We start from the raw sequence: 17,775 nt of genomic DNA on the forward strand, positions 1-17,775 counted from the left end.
AAGCAGTAGGCACAACCACACAAACATGTAGTCCATAGGCTTTTACTGCATCATTTTTCGTTGTCAGGATTGTCAGAGAGAAGACAAGACAGTATTTCACACAAACACAGTAAGGAATTCAGAGGAAAATAGACATTTTTGAAAAATAGCAAATACTACAGTATCCAAAACAACCCATTCTGTTACATTTGACTTGGATTTACATATTAGTGAACAGTAAAAAGAGTAAAATATCTGCATAACTTTCTTGAAAATCCGTGCTTATGAAACTGCCTTGTTTACTCCATTCAACCAGAGAGCTTGTGTTTGCTTTTCATTTGCTTTGATCTAGGACAAGAAGATAAAAAGAAGGGAAAATTTTTGGGTTCATTCGGACCAGTTCAGCTTTTTATCAAGAGCTGTCACTGACTGAACTGGGAGTTTTCATCAAAATGTATTTTAGCGTAGTTTACTGATGAATTATTTATACTTTGTTTTTCCAGAATGCAGCAGCCAAGCGAGATGCTGTAAAAGCCACAAGTCTTTGTAGAGTAAGGACATTATCATCTTATATGCTTATCATACAATTGCAACTCATGACACCAGCTTTATCTAGACAGGTGTCAAATGCACCTGAACAACTCCTGGTCTGGGATCTGAGGGAGAAATGCAGAACATGACAACAGCCTTTTTTTTTTTTTTTTTTTTTTTTTTTTTTTTAGACTGAAACAACTTAGTTGCAAGACACACAGCACAAAGAAAACAACTCTGATATGAGAGCTGACCTTCGAATTACCAAAAAAAAAGTTTCAGTCAAGATCTTCTCATCTCCTCACCAGCAGATTGATTGCATGACTGAGCTGCTTTGGAAATGCAGCCCAAACTTCAGAGAACCTTTGGGAAGAAAATGACGAGAAAATATACTACTGTGAGACAAATTAAAACTCCCACTCATCAGCACTGACCACTTAACCAGACACTAGAGAACATTAAATTTTAACACATCCGCCGCATTCCCTTTTGGATTCCAAGGTTAAAATGATATGACTTTTTTACTACCTTAGTTTATAGATAATATAAAACTTAGTATTGCAGTACACTAATTCAAAAAAAACCCCTCTCTTTTCTTTAGCAGAAAGAGAAAAATAAATGCTGTGTGCTATGTCAGCTGAAAAAAGTTTTGCTCAGGCAGTTGCAGTTTTTACTAATGCAGATACAGTAAACATAATAAATCCTTATAAAAATTCAAATTCCCATGCTCTCTGAGCCATTGCAGTCCATTTTTTATTTCCCTTCTAATCTATAATTTATTTAACTCCAATCTCTTTTTTCCCCCTCAAATCAAAAGACTTCCTGGTGCAATGGATCTATAATTATATTGCAGCCCAATATAGAGAAATATAGAAGTATAATGTAAGATACATAACAAATATAGAAGTATAATGTAAGATATATAACTGCATTTATTAAACCATACATTATTATATAATGACATTTACACTAGGTTAGTCTAGATTTGGTTCAATTAGATTTTACTTGTTATCAATGGCAACCATTTGATTTACATGTCATTCTCCTCCTGAAAGCCCCGCGGTGCCATAGGAGTGACACAGGGAGATGAAGGGAATGCAACTCCTTGGGTGCAACCTCTTAGCAGGGATAAGGGCAACATTAGACAAGTGTTAAGATCTGTCTCAGATTCTGTGGAAACTTTCTGTCATTGTGCAGATGTGAGAGGTGCAAAGAGCTCTGGGCAGAAAAGGGATGAACTGCACTTGGTAGGTGTAGTCTTGGCCAAAACATCATACAGTGAAGCTGAGAGTAGAGGAGCAGGAGGGATGCTGTTGAATTCAGCTTTGAGAAGCTGGTGCAGAACGTCCTTGTATCCAAGCAGAAACATCAATAAGAGAAAAATCACTGTTGTTTGGCCAGGAATATGAATTTTTCTTGGTCAGGGAAGGAGGTATATCAGAGAAGACAGCTGCCTGCTCAGCCCAGCATGTCAGTGCTCAGATAAAAGATGCCAGGTAAGTACAGGCATGACTTGGTCAGACACCTCAGAGTGCCCCTTGCAGGGATCTTGTCTGGGTATGCTGCTTTTCACTGCCACACCAGGCAGAGCCACAGTGTGGGCAGCAACAGACCAACACAACCTCAGGTTTTTTCACAGTCCAATGGATCCTCGCTTCAGTCAAATCCTAGAGACAGATTCAAATTCTTCCTCACGGATTAGTAATAAGGTACCATTCCTGTGTTCTGCTGAAATTTTTGGCCCCCAAAGTAGATGCATTAACCCCATTTCTCCTTAGGCCACTATCTCTTGATGTAAATCCTTATTATTTCCAGTAGTTCCTAGATTTTAAAACAAGACCCATCAAATGTAGTATTTTGTACAAAATTTATATTTTGTACAAAATTGGCAATTTTTGTAACATGCATGTAGTTTATCTTTGAATTAATGACTGTCTGAAATATTATTGTACATTTTAAAATAGCATCCCTTTCTGGTTAGGAAAGTCCCTAGCATTCAAGGAGTTTTTCTCCAGTTAAATAGCAATGGAAACAACTTTCTGGACCTTATTCCTAAGTCTAAATTTGTTTACTTTGCACCTTTTAAGTACTGTAGTGTTGCATCTCTTTCTGCTAAACTGAAGAGGTCCCTGTTGTCACATTTCTCCACGCAGAGCCTGAGACATTAGTTACTCACCACCTTCTCTTTGCTGAGCTGAAGAGACTGAGGTCCCTGAATATATCACAGTGTTCTAGGATTGTCTTTGCTGTTGTCGCTGAGGGCTTGAGGAATCTTGGAGGTATAGATGGGTGGGCCAAAAAAATGCAACAACCCTGATGATAGCAGCAGAACTGTGTTTACCAAACAACATGTTATCTTTTCCTGCGCGAAGGAGATTTACTGTGTGAATATAACAAAACAGTTTTATAATCACAGATGTCTTGCAATATGTTATGCAGAGGTGTCTCATTTGATAGCACTGGGAAACATGTGACCCAAGGAAAGAGTGTGTCCTATGGCCATGAGTCACAGTCTCTCTCTTAAGCATCAAGCTTTTTCTTCAGAATGACCTTGAGTAATGCATTTCATCCCCTTTTTAGCTTTGAGCAAAAAAAGCTTTCTTTTAGAGTTCACTGAATACGTGGCTTTGCTTCAGGCAAAAGCCCTGATCTCCATGAAACTTCCAGGATTTGATATTCCTGACTGTAACTGACAAATGGTCAAAACCACTGTGGAATACAGCAGCACCTTGAAAGGAGTTTTGAGGTACCGGCATCACTGTGCAGAAATCTCCTCTATCTTACATCTCTGAGTAAAGTATGAGCGTGATTGACTTTGTCTCCTTGATAGCAGTCAGACTGTACTAAAGCAGTAACACACTCCACCTGCTCTAAGATGATGTGAATAGTTAGGGGGTGTTTGACTGGTGGAAATACTACTTGCAGATAACTTTTAGCTTTTTAAATGCAAGATCTCTCCAACTACTAGTTCCTCACACCTGATTAGTAACTGTGAACAACAAGTTCAACTTTCCGCTGTATTTTTTTTAAAAGAAAACTGCCGACTAACCCGTCATTCCTCCCAAGGAGAATTCTGTGGAAGTTCAGTTCATGGAAGTGCTTCCAAATGCACTCAAATCTCTCTGGCCTTCAAGGTTTTCACAATTGGTCATCATTCATGGACAATTCTGTGAGTGGTTTTATGTTTCTTTGGCTGAATTGAAGAGGTAAAAAAAGCACAGAGACTGTCCTTCTGGTGAGAGATGTCTTTAAGCCAAACTGCAAGTTTAGACAGGCTTTGAAACAGTTACATTTTTTAAAGTGCTGAAGAAAATTTCATTTTTGTCCCATTGTACTTTATATAATAAAAAAGAGTAGGTTAATTCATTTTTCTTTTTATATCGGGGCATTTTTCCACAGCAGAAAAATTGACCTCAGTGGGCATCTCTTGTGTTCATCTGTGAAACTATTATTATATAAAAGAGGCAGTGACAGGGGAGGAATGTCCCTTTCCAGAAAAAGCATTTTCAAGGACTGGTTTACTGTTCTTATTGATTTAGTACAAGCCTTGGAACTCAGGTGACTTTTTGCTTCTTGTGTAGCAGCTGGGATCTGCCTTGGAAGCTTGGCTGAGAAGCCAGAAATTGAGCTGGAGAGGACGCAGACCAATAGGGCAGACTGGGTGATGAAAAGCTACAATTAAATAGCCTGTGGTTAGATAATTGCAAGTGATGGGAATTAATTCCTTGGTAATTGATGGATTACTGATAGTCTTGTCCATCCTTTTACCTCTAGGTTTCTGCAATCATGAGGTTGGCATTAATAACCTGTAACACTAAAGGCTCTAAAATGAAGAATTAGTGGGTAGGATGGAGGAAGTCTACAGACAAAGTCTTGTAGTCACACGACAGGAAATCTGTCTCTGCACTGTTGATACAATATGCACGCACTCCATACTTGCTTGGCAAAATAGCTGAACAGCAATTTTAATTGAAGAAAATACGATAAAGGCATAGAAGGCTTCATGAACATAGTCTGAGCATTGAAAGAGTGGAATGTCTTCCTACATGTACTCAACCTGTTATATTTTTAACTCCAGAGGTAGGATAGGTAGAATTTAAAAAAAACTAAACAAACAAAGAACAACCAAAACCAAGAAAAATCAAACCATCAACACCTCTCCCAAAAAAACAAATAAAAACAAAAAAACCACAAACAAAACAAACAAACAAACAAAAAACTAGAGAGAAAAAAACAGGCCAAAGAAACAAAACCAAAAAACCCACAAAAACCTAAAAAAACTATAAGACATCCCGTAGAAGTGCAATGTTTCGGAAGTGTTTTGACTAGCAAATTAGGAACTGTTTACACTGTTCACATGATTCAATACCTCATCTGTCTTAAAAATAAGTGACAAGCCCATCTGATATAGTTGAGTCCAGTGCTAAGATGAATGTTCAGACCTGTGGACTTCTGAAAGCCGAATACTTCTGCAGTTGCATGATGGATTCATAATAAAAACTTAGGAATTCAAAGGTAATAAAATCTAATAAAAACTAAGCAAGTGGAAAAATATTCAACTGTTAAATTAACTTGAAGATTGCGGTTACATTCTATTGATTGTAACATTTGCAGTTTTGCAGGTAACAATCTGACTGTGAATCTTGCTTGTTAAAACTGCTTGATTTTATTACTGGTCGTCTCCTTCAGGACTGAAGGTGATTGGGGGTGAGGATGAAAATGAGCAAACTATGTCAATTTAAGGAAGTGAATCTGACTAACAGAAGGACTAATTCCCATCCTATAGCATACTAAAGCCTGGCATATTTTGGTGTGAAATTCCCTCTGCCTGATGAAGACTAAGGTACCTCTTCCTAAAGGAGCAGGCAGAAAACTAACCAAACCAACCAAAAGCTCTTGCCTTTTCTTTATACATGTCCATGGGGTTCAAATATTCAAGCCCAGATATTCTTCAAAACTGGGACTAGATTGTCATCCATATGCCTGTAGTTGCATGCAAAAGCTGTCAATTTTCTCAAAGAGGAAAATGGAGCAAGGAAACCCATTTAAATGCACAGCACAGGCATGTGTATAATGGCTGGCACACACCCAGGAGCAGGTGGCTGGGTACTGGATGACATTAGCACCTGGGTCAACTTGCAGTTGATGCTAAGACTTGAGTAAGCTAGGTTCATGAGCCCTGGATTTAAGTGAAGGGACATTATTGTCACCCAGCCTCCCCTAAGACTCACAGGTGATGTAAGAAAGATGTGCAAAGCAACGACAAAAGGAAAGCAAGAGAGTAGTGACATTTAAGCAGAGTTTCTGTCAAGGAGGAGCACCATAAAATAGTACAGAAAACCATCCCCCAGCCCAAAACAACAACAGCAACAACAAAAAAAGAAATCCATAACCTTCCTCATCCACAGAGGTTGCACACTTGAAGAACTCTTCCTTATTCCCCTAACCTACAGGCAAAACCATGAGTCCCCCTTCAGAGTTATTTTCCCCCCCCCCCCAAAGATTAAATATCAGCTCCCTCTACCTATGTGAGGATATGCCACTATTTAAGACAACATGTTATGTGGCATAATATTGTGGATATATTGTTAGTGAACCTAAAATCTAAGAATAGGTGATTTTCCTTATAAAAAAGATTAATTGCCTGAGCCATCTTTAAAGATAAAATTTTAAGGTCTACTTTTTTGCTTTCATTTCCTGAAATTCTAGGTTCATTAAATATCAGAGGTGACACATACTGCATCTTGCTGTGACTATAAAAATAAGAAGCTAGTCATAGGTACTGCACAACATAACATACTGTGCCAGTGTCTACCATGAGAAACTCATGGGTCTTTTTCAAGTCTGATTTTCTCTTTCGGTGTTGATCGTGCTGCTTCATGAGGTCTAAAATAAAAAATAGCCCAAACGTACATCCACTTTAGGTATGAGTGACAGCTCAGGTACTGGATCTGATTCAACATGCAAATAACCTAATATGGTTATATATGGTTATATGGTCTGTAGTAATAGATTATTAAGAAGTTACTTTAAAATGGACAATAAAAATTTTGAAGTTTGGCTGACTCTTTGAGATGAAGTCTACTTCTGTACCATCCTATTTAATTGTCCCTGCTGGACTCATCCTTCAGGAAGACCCCTGTACTTTTTAAAGGCTATTTATTGCCTGTTATCTCCATAGCATCCTGTGGCAATGAGTTTCACATTTACTTTTGTGATTGGTGGGGTGAGGAAGGGAGTTCTGATTTGGTTTTAGCATGAAAAACTTGTATTACAAGAACCAGTAATAAACCCTCTTTATTGCTTAGGAGTGCCAGGTTGGTTACTTTTTCTTCAGAAGGAGATACTTAATGCATATTTCTAGATAGACAGAGGTATAGGGAGTATATCTGCTGTGGAGCACTCATTCTTTTATGTCCTAAAAATAATGATTCATTCTTAATGTTTAATTTCCCTCTCACTGGGACCAAGGTCTTAGTACTGCTACTACTACTGCTGTTATTGCTATTTCTTTTATCATTAGGAATTTTCAGGTACTCATTAGTGTTCTCATCTGGGCAAGGAGAAACCTTTAGCCTGCAGGACAATTTGAGGATCTTCATAAAAAGTTTGATATACAGCCCCTTAGCTAGCACAGCCTGTATGAAATACAGAGTTAGAAGAGACTAGAAGCTTCTTATTCAGCAAAAAAGACCAGGTGTTGTTCGGGTCAATTTTTTTCTCCCTGAACTCCAGATAAAGAGTTCCTGGCTGTAATAATCTTATCCTCTTGTAGGTCTTTCAGATACTTGGCCTTTTCGTTATGGTATTCTTATGATATTCACCTTTCTAAATGTAAGTAGATTTCCTAGGAGGCCTTTGAAAACCCTCTATGAAACTTTTAAAATATCTGTGGACATCTTGAAGTCTTTTCTACTTGGAATCATCCACTTCTTTTTTGATGTGCTCTTATAATTCCCTTCAGTTTCTGTTTCCCAGACAGCTTGCTCTTCTTTGGCAAACCTTGCTCCTGACTGAGGCCCTTTGAATGCATTCCTTTTGTGCTGAAAAATCTCTGGAGAGGCTGAGAGCAGATGAATGCTGAGCCCTTCATCTCAACACATTTCAAAACACTTAACAAAGAAAGTCAGTACCATTTTTTCCCTTTCTGTAGATAAGGATGGTGAAATAGAGAGAGCACAAATGACTGGTCTCAGTTACCAAGGAAGTCAATGACATAGATAATGCCAGATGTCTTCGGCCCAGAGATTAGTTCTTGGTGCTGAGTCTGTGCTGGCTGAGGGAATGTAGTCCTGAGTAGCAGCACAGCAACTTCAGACAATGGCTGTTGGACTTTCCAAAAAATTTTAGGATTTTGATACTTGGCTTTCTTCTGAAGTGGGACATATTTGAGAGTTCTCCAGTGGACAAAAAAACAACAACAACCAAAAAAACCAAAAACAAAAACAAAAAAAAACCCAAAAAAACCCCCCAAAAAACCCCCCAAAAAATCAAAAAAACACAAAAAAACCCCCAACCCAGAACTCTTTTCGTTCTGTTTTGAAATATTTCATGTCAACAGAACTGAAGTGGTTTTTTTGTTGAGAGGGACTCTGAAAAGTTACTTTTCACTGCAATACATGATAACCTCAAATAATAAAGCAAGCCATGGCAGCAATTTCAAAATGAAAGACCCAAATGAACACTTAATCTGGATGTTCTGACTGTTCTGCCTCAATGAAAATCTCCATTGAGAGAGTAAAAAAAAAAAAAAAAAAAAAAAAGATTGGGCAAAATGAGCTGGCATCATGTTTCTAGGGTTTCAATGGCACCACACATTTCTTAGCATGTGATTCCACTGTGATTTATCACTTGGTTATTAGCTATTATATTTAGGTATGGGAAAATACTGTGAAATTGCACATAGTGGACATATGTAATCACAGGTTTTCCTTCCGTTTCTTCTAGAAATCACTTTGCCATGACCAAGAGCAACAGAGCATTGCTTAATAGTACTGAAGGAGGGAATTCTCACATCAGGCTCTATGAAATGGGAAGATGTTTGCTTTCCAGGATGCAACATGCCAGTAGCTGGCAATGCAAGTTGCAATAACAACTTTCTAACCTGATTCCAGCATACAGGGAAGACTGATAACTTTCCAAACTCATGTACCGTTCATCTAAAGCACCAGCTCTGCAGTCCAGTGAGTTTTCTCAGCAAGGCTGCTTTACTTTTTGTTCATTACAATTCCAACCTGGTTTGATATCCACATGCTAGCGAAACAATCTTTTCACAATTCCTCTCTGAAATAGAATTGAGCTGAAGTAATGTGCTTTATCTGGTTAATTTAGCTAGAAAGATATTATATTTCATAATGAAGAATCCCTCAGGACATGAGATTTGGTTTAATTTTCACCTGGTGTTTATCACTGTGTATACTCCAAATTCTGTTAGTGTCTATAAACACAACAGCAGGTACTTGGACCTTACAAAGATTTCTGGAGCCAGATACAGAGAGAGATGTAGAGTAATGGAATGGCAGAAATCCAGCTTCTAAAATAAATGTAATCTGTCTACTGCTAATGAGAAACGAAACAGCTTCAAACTCCTCCAGAGGATGAAGCCACCTCTCGAAAGTTTGATTGCATGAGGAGTTTACATCCCCACAATTGCATTTGGGATAAAGTACATTTCTGAATGACCTGTATTGAAATGAAGGCACTTATAGTCTGGTCACATAACTATTTGTATTGCACTAGCAGTCAGGAAGCCCAGAAAAATAACATGAGAGGGTGAAAAGTAAGGAAGCACACGTATTTGACGATGAAACAACTCGCTTAAAAGTTCCTGGCAAGGCAGGATGTAAAATAAGGACTCCTGGCTTTCTGATAGTAGAGACAGCTACTTCCTTCATCATGGTAAAATATTTACAGTGAAAGTCATCCTATAGTCAATATTTGCATACCTTGTAAATAGGCTCTTCCCCTCTGTTCCAGTGGAAATGATGAGAAAAGGGAAAAAAAACCCCAAGGATTAAGTTTTTTCTGTTTTGAGAAGTGCTTCTGGAAGATCTTACTCATTTCCTTTTGAGGCAGAAATTATTAATGCAGCCTAGGTTTGTTTTGGACAAAATTGAAAGAACAGCATTCCAGGAGCAAATAAACCTTACAGGAGAAAGACACTGTGTCAGGTCATTTTGTCTGTGAAAGGTATCAGCCTTACTCTGATGCTGAGTAACAAGAAGAGAATCTTGCAATAGAGCCTTAAAAGGAAAAAATAATGTGTTTAAGAAGTATCAGTTTGACTGAACTGGAAATAACAGTTTGTGGAATTAATGTTAATTCCAAGGAGAAGAACAGTTTTTAAGGCTTTTATACTTAACATTCAGGCTACAGAAGAATGTATCTGCAATCTACAGAAGGTGCTAGAGCACAAAGGAAAGCTCCACAAAGCAGGAAGAAGATAAAACAGCATCTGGTACGGATGTTATTATCGAAAGAGCTTTTAATAGGAAAATTGCATTATTATAATTATGAATTAATGTAATCAGGGAGCAATAATGAAGGGAGAGCCTTCTGAAAAACATGGTACTTAGCATTCCAGAAATAAGTGTACTTTCTAAAGGGACCTAAGACTTCCCTCACAACTCCATATGTCAGGTCTGAATTTGCTGAATAAAAGATTAAATAATTTTAAATATTTGTGATGCTTGCATCCTTAAACAGATTTATGCTGCCCCAGTTCAGGTGCTGAACAGAATTGCCTGATTTATGATCTCATCTCTTAGTCAGTGGAAGATGTCATACATTTTTAGAGGTCTTGTCAGCCATGAAGATCACAGCTATCCCAGGGAATTCCTATTTCCTGGATAAACAATCTCTTGATGAATTCAGAAAGACATGAAAGCACACTCCTAACTCATTTTAGTCTCTAAAGTTAGGAGAGGTGGATTCTCTTCCTTCACCTACTAGTGATTGTCATAAATGGTTCTTCCAGACGGTAAATTTGGCTGAACTTCCTTAATGTGTCTTACACTCAATCCCACTGGTGATCTCAGACTCTTTGGTGAGAAGTCCAGTCTTATACTGGAAAAACTTAGAAGTTTAGGCAATTTTATTCTTTAACTTTAATTATATTATATTTTATTTTAATTTATAAAAGTATATTTTTATATATTTACAATATATAGAATTATAAAATATATAATATAAATAAATAATGATATTTATAATTATATACAATGATAATTAAATTATATAAAATCATATTTTAATTATTTACTTTAATTATATGAAGAATGTAGCTTTAAACAGAAAATAGTCTGGCACAGAGAATTTTTAAGATAACTAAAATGTTGCCATGGTAGAAAACAGCTTAAAACCAAGGCTTTGCTAAAATATTGCTACTATTTAGACTAAGTAGGTAGAATACAGATAAAAAGATATTGCAGGGCAAATCCAGGGCAACATGTCACTTTAGGTGCTCTGACTCAGCCTGTACGTTATGAAACAAGGCATCCTAGGCAGTCATTAGAATTCAGTCACAGAGTTGAATCTGGTGTTACTAAAGGGTAACACCTACAGAAATCCAGGATAAGAAAGCCAAGCATAAGAGGTACCTCCTGTGATGGATCAACTGCACTGGTTGACCCTGTGAACTCAGAGTTCATTTCAAGTGAGTGTCTGCACTGTATAATACCATAGTTACTAGCAATTTAATTGATTACAAAACATACATTCTTGGTTTACAAACTCCAAGGGATTTTTTGTAGTAAACACAAATGTAGTCCAAGTGACTTCATTGGATGCAGACGTCTCCACAGCAGTGCTTGTTTAGATGAGTCTCATTCAGTCATAGCTGCAAAATATTTTTTTCAAGTGCTGTGCAAACATGAAACAAAGTCCCCTTCTGAAAATATGGGCAAACAAAGATTGGATAAGATAAGAAATGGCGATAAGAAAAGGTACTCAGGAAAAGGAAATTACAACAAGACCACTGTCAAAAATGGTAAGACTTGGTGCACCTGAGGACCAGTTCTTGTCCTGTTAGGAGGTATTTTGTAGGTCACACAACAGACAACAAAATAAGGTAGAACTTGAAGCTCAGTAATGAAGCACTGTGTAGATGCTTCAAATATTCTTCCCAAATATGCTAAGTATCATATGGGAGAAAGCTGGGAGTTTCTAACATGAGAACTTGTAAGTAATGAACTTTTGTTTCAAGGCCCACTGACGGAGAGATTATAGAGTATAAAAAGGGGCTCTGGCAGGTTCTGAAGATAAACCTTCCAATTGTTTTGATGACATACAAAACCAATATATTTTAGCCTCTAATCAATTTTCTCTATTGAAGAAAAATCTGTGATAAGTAGGAAGGAAAAGGAAATTTCTTCCTCCATTTTTGTCCTATAAATTTTCTTCTTTTAGTGTGATTGCATTTTATTAGCTGCAAAACGTGTCTGTGGAGAAAAGGAAGCTCTGTAATTTGGCCTACACTGGCTTTTCTTGCAGTGAGGTTTAATACATTGTACATGACACTGTGCAACAGATAAAAACAATGAACTATGACAAGTAACTGATCACAAAAATACCTCATTATGCACTGACTGAATGCTATTTACATACATAATAACAAAATTGTGGCCATTAGCACAAGGTTAAGTTTAGTGTACATATGTTAAAAGAGCTTTTGGATGTCTTCATTATTTTTTCCTATCGTTTATGATTTTAATGCAAGACAGCTTGTACAATTTAAATTAAAGAAAATTTAGAAGATGGCTAAACAAACTCCACATTTCTTTATGATTTAATGAAAAATATAGATGCAGGGATGTTGTCCACAGACATGCCTACATCAAATCGAGGCAAGTTCAATAAAATTCATTCTATTAAGCGAGAAAAATTTTGCAAGAAGCCAATGTGATGAAAACGATTTTAACTGATGGATTGATACTACATGGATCTTGAAATGTTGTACTCTGTCCTTCAGGAGGCAGATAAAGTACGCAGAAAAGCAAAGAAAATTGAGTTTATGTATTATAGATTTCTCATTTGAATTAAAAGATAACCAGATGTGTATGATAGAATCATAGAATATTTTAGAGTATTTGGAAAAACGCCTAAGGTCATTGAGTCCAGCAGTTAAACCAAGTGCTGCCAAGTCCACCAATGTTCTTCAGTGCCACATCCACACAACTTTTAAATATCTCCAGGGATGGCCACTAAACTACTTCCTCATGCAGACCATTCCAATGTTTAACCACTCTTTCAGTGAACAAATTTTTCCAACCTGAACCTCTCCCGAAGCAACTTGAGACAATTTACTTTTGTACTAATACTTGTTACTTGGGAGATGAGCCTGACCCCAATCTGGTTGCACCCTCCTTTCAGGCAGCTGTCGAGAGTGATAAGGTGACCCCTGAGCCTCCTTCTCTCAACACTAAACAACCTCAGCTCCCTCGTCTGCTCCCCATATGACTTGTTCTACCCTTCGCCAGTTTTGTTGCCATTCTTTGGATGTCCAAACTTAGCTAATGTCAGAGAATCTAAGGAGTTTGTATTTAAATTCATATTCCCTGAAATAGCAAAGCTAATACAGTTGTATTTTCAAAAGCAGTTATGTTAACTGTGCTCACACAGAAATTGCTATCTTCAAAATGAGCAGTGGGCTAATAAATAATAATACTTTTGCTTTCCCTGACTCTCAAATATAATTTATCTTTCAGAAAGGAGAATTAAGTGTTTTACTAAATTCACTAATTAGCAGCCAGAAACATGTGCTAGTTAGGTAAATAGAAAATTGCTCATGGGTCTCCATTAAATTAAATTAAATTAAAAAAAAAAAAAAAAAGAAAGAAGAAGAAAAGAAGAAAGAAAAAAAAAAAAAGAAAAAAAATAAAAGTTGTTTCATTTGTCTAGAACCTTTGCCACTTCTCTGCCTGGTCTTTTAATCAGAAGTTAGTCTCCCAAACACCAAAGAAGTGCTTAAAAATATGGAAGGAAAGCAGTTAACACCCTCTCCCCTGAAAAGAAAACCCACAAAAAAAACAAACCAGAAAATAATTTTAGGTAATTATAATGAACTCTGTTATAACCTTGATTCTAAACCTTGGCACTGAGTTCAGGATTTGACTCATCTGTGTCACCAAACTACTTTTTGCCTCCTTCATCTGCCATCTTCCACATGATGTCTCCATGGACCAGCATTTTAAAATCCTTGGTAGACTGGTGAAAAAGCAGAAAATTTGTTAAATATAAATAACCAGGTGTCATTTTTCCTCCCACACCCAAGTTCACCACTGTGTAAGATAGAGGCTGATTTGAAAATTCTATTGTTGGGACTCAGTAAGCTCAGTGATTATTACAAATTGAAAGTGTATAACAATAATTCCTATTTCACCATGAAGTAAAAAAAAAAAAAAAAAAACCAAACCCAAAAAAAAACCAAAAAACAAAACAAACCAACAACAACAAAAAAAACTCCAACAACAACAACAAAAAATCCCTAAGTAAATTGAGTGTACAAAATGTAAAACTAATCAAAACTTTTTTTTTCTTCTTTTTTTTAGACTGTGAAAGGCATTAATTACAGAATCTTAGCATCTTTTAGAGCTGAAAAGACTTTTCTGCTGAGTGGATGCCACGGCTCCATGGTTGAGCTGTCAGGGCTGTGCTGCCCCTCCTGCATGAAATGCCATGGCCTGTTTGCCCATCCTGCTGGCAGTGCTCCAGGTTACTTCTCCTCCCCAGCAGCTTCTTTTATAGGAGCAGGAGCCTTGGCTGCTGTAGATCCTGGCCCTGTCCAGGTCCCATCTGTCACTGCTGTGGGAGCCACTACAGGCTCCTGGCAGCTCTTGGCTCCCTGTGAGGGTCCCCTGGTTCAGGACACCCCTTGTACACCACACTAGAGCACTCTAGAACACTTGTGCTGACACCAGAGCTCCTCACCTTCGTCACTGAGGCTGTTTGTGTTTAATTACTCCTTTTGTGTTTACTCTTGTTCATATGTGGCTTCCCTCATCTTCCCCACCCCAGCTTCTGTTTAGACTGGAAGCTACTTTGATTTAGAGAAAATCCCCTTCAGTCAGAGGGAAACATGACATTTACAGAATATCTCATGAATGGACTTGGTCTTATAAACATCCTAGAATGCCTTATTGTCCGTTAGTAATGCAAACAGTCCTGTAAGCCACCATTTCATAGACAGTTATCTTGAAACTCAAAACTTGTCTCCAACTTGTGCTGCTGAGTTTAAGTTCAACTCTCCTCAAAGTTTTTGGAATAAGGAATGTTTCAAATGCAGTTTTATGTGAGGACCACTTGACCTGGTATGGATGCATAAGCAGTTTCCTAGGTCTCTCACTCCCTGTTCTCCATTGTTGCCAATCCTGGGATTTCTTCCATCCTAGAAAGTGAAGACAAGCAGTTTCCTGTCCTTTCCTTGAGAAAGTAGCACAGAGAGATGGGGCCAAGAAATAACCAATTTCACTGCTGCAGAATAAAGATATCCACAAGATACCACTGCAAAGCATCTGACAATTAATCTAAATCAGAAAGAGCAGATCCATCAGTAGCTATTAAACACCCAATGGTCTGATCATGTATCGCAGCTTAGGAAGTCTCTAATCATGCCTTTGATCTACCTAAAACTTTTATCATGGGTTGCTGTCTGCCTTCAGATATGGGGAAGTTACAACACAGCCACAGTTACCCCACAGTCATAGAATATGTTATCCTGTCCCACAGAAGGGGACAGAGGCAGGTGTGTGCAGAACACACAAGTAATTACCCAAACAGTATCCACAGTGATTAGTTTTGATTATTCAGTTATTTCCAAGCTTGCCTGAAAACAGACTGTGTCTTAGCAGCTGGCAAGCTCCCTTTGAGGCAGCACTGCTGCCCAGCTGCAGTTGGGAATAAAAGCAGTCCTCAAGCTAAACCATTTTTCTCATTTCTTCAGGGCAGCCCAGGGCAGGATAGAAGTCTCAGTTCAGAGACTTCATATTTCTTTGTGAGCTCTTCTAAGCAAAGTGTGTAATACACAGTACCCTTAAAGCCTCATTCCCCTTTCCTTAGATGCTGAAAATAAAATAGGAGAAACAAAGAGAAAAACAGCAAGAGAGACAGCTGGAAAGCGCATTACTGGACCCTGATGACTCATCAAACATTTCTACATTGCCAGAATTATGGCTTCCCATAATAATGCTAGAATGCCATTGCATGATAGGGGAAAGAAGGTATCATCAGCTATCTCACTACAGCACAATCAGAGTAATGAAATACATATATACTCAGTAAAGGTTCCCAGAACACAAAAAAGGGTTCAATTTCTGATTTTTTAAGGGTGATAGAATAGTAGTCATCCTTCAGTGAAAGAGATGCAATGCCAAAAGGGTTAAGGTATTAACCTCAGATAGTTAAGTCCAGGTTGCATTCTCAATTTCCACCATTCTACTGGCAGTGGCTTGAGCTGTGAGGAGAAGAAATCCTGCTTCTTTAGTTTAGAGCTAGAGGTCACTGGGCATAAATCTTATCTACCTTAGCCCCATGTACCACCAGCTTCAGGAGTTTTCATGATTTATGTAGACAATCCTGGGGAGTCTCCTCCTCTCAGAGGGAACATAATGGGATTTAGTGTAGTAAAGCACTACACTAATCTTCTACTCTAAGTAGGGTAAGAGAAATTAACAGGAATGGCTGAGGTTTTGAAGCACAGGGATCATCTCACACAGTGACTAAAAGCGCAAGACACCACACTATATGGAACTTCATTCCAGTCTCATGTTCTATGACCATTATCACAAATAAACTAAAAAATACTATATTGAACGCACATTAATTTTAATCATCTTTTCAACAAGAAAATACACAAAACTTTTTTCACTACTGTCTGTTTAAAAAACTTCTCATTTGCCTCTTTTTCATGAGTTTTTGATTTTGAAAAAGTCAAAGCAGTGTGTTTGCATTTTTTGAATGTAACTGTGATGTTTTCATCTTAATTAGTAAAAAAAAAGAACTCTAGCTCCCCTAGCACAGTGGAGCATTATAGGTGATGCAGTATGGATACCTCATTGTCCCACTCTGGGATGCAGACTCAGCTGTTGTCCAATGGTATGTCTGAAATCCAGTGGCATCCTGTGAGAGACTGAAATGGTTAATGGCTTAGACATTCCTAAAATCATGGGAGGACTTCTGCCCCCTGTAGCAATCTGCAAAGAGGCAACTGTTCATTTGTGACCAGGGAAGTCCACCACTGCCCAAACTGGAATTTGGACTGTGACAGGAACTTGAGATAAGGTAAAGGGGATGCTATTGTCTAATTGTCCAGGTCTGGGGAGAAGAATGTATCCACAAGCCATACCAGGAGAGAGACTGGGATGCTCATGGCTCAAAAATTTAAGGGACCAGCTGCAAGTAACTGCCTAGGTGCAGAGGATGAGCACACCCCCACCTCAGGCTACAGCTGAGTGTTGAAGAAGATAAGGGAAGAGTCAAATCCTGTAAGGCAGGCATTTACTCTTCGTTGCAACAAACAAGTCTCATTGCAAGACCTGTGGGTGGTTAAATCTTTCTACTCTTATTCTTTCCTTTCCTTTCTCATATGTTTTCTTAATGATATTTTTATGCTTACATATTGTTATGCTACTATGGATAACAACAACTAAAACAGCTACATGCCTGTTTGCCAGTGCAACCAATTCATTCTGCAATAAACCCTACAGATATAATATGTACAAACATTGATCATTCAGTGTTGTTTGACTCTAATCCATTCCAAGGGATTTATTAACAAAAACCTGGATTATCCTCACCTTTTTCCATGGGTCATAACATATCCACAGTGTATCATGTAAGTTTCTTAGGAAAGAGTCCATCTGGAAACATAGGGATGAGCCAGGAAACCAGGTATCAGACTTCCAGCAGTAGGTTCAATCTGTGGCTATGACTGTGAGCTACATATTTATATTTTGATTACAGTAACACCAAACTTTTCCTTTTTGACAATCATCATAGAAAATTTTTATTTCTTAGGTCTTCTTTTATTATGGCACTTCAGTGCCAAAGTGTGAATTATTTAATAATGGATTATGGAAACTCTTTAAGGCTGACTACTTTGAAAAATCTGGCTTTAAAAATTTTTTTTGTTCTTGTTTTTCAAATATTAGTATTTAATTTTATGTCTTATTTATCTGGCCTCTTGATCAAAGCCAGATACAATTATTGGGGAAATTTTTCATACTCTTCAGCAGGCTCTGGATCTGCTGAGATCCCCTGATGCTTGCTGAC

The sequence above is a fragment of the Chamaea fasciata genome, unplaced genomic scaffold (assembly GCF_029207755.1).
Source record: "Chamaea fasciata isolate MVZ Bird 193981 ecotype frontalis unplaced genomic scaffold, bChaFas1.0.hap1 SCAF_2, whole genome shotgun sequence".
Taxonomy (NCBI): domain Eukaryota; kingdom Metazoa; phylum Chordata; class Aves; order Passeriformes; family Sylviidae; genus Chamaea; species Chamaea fasciata.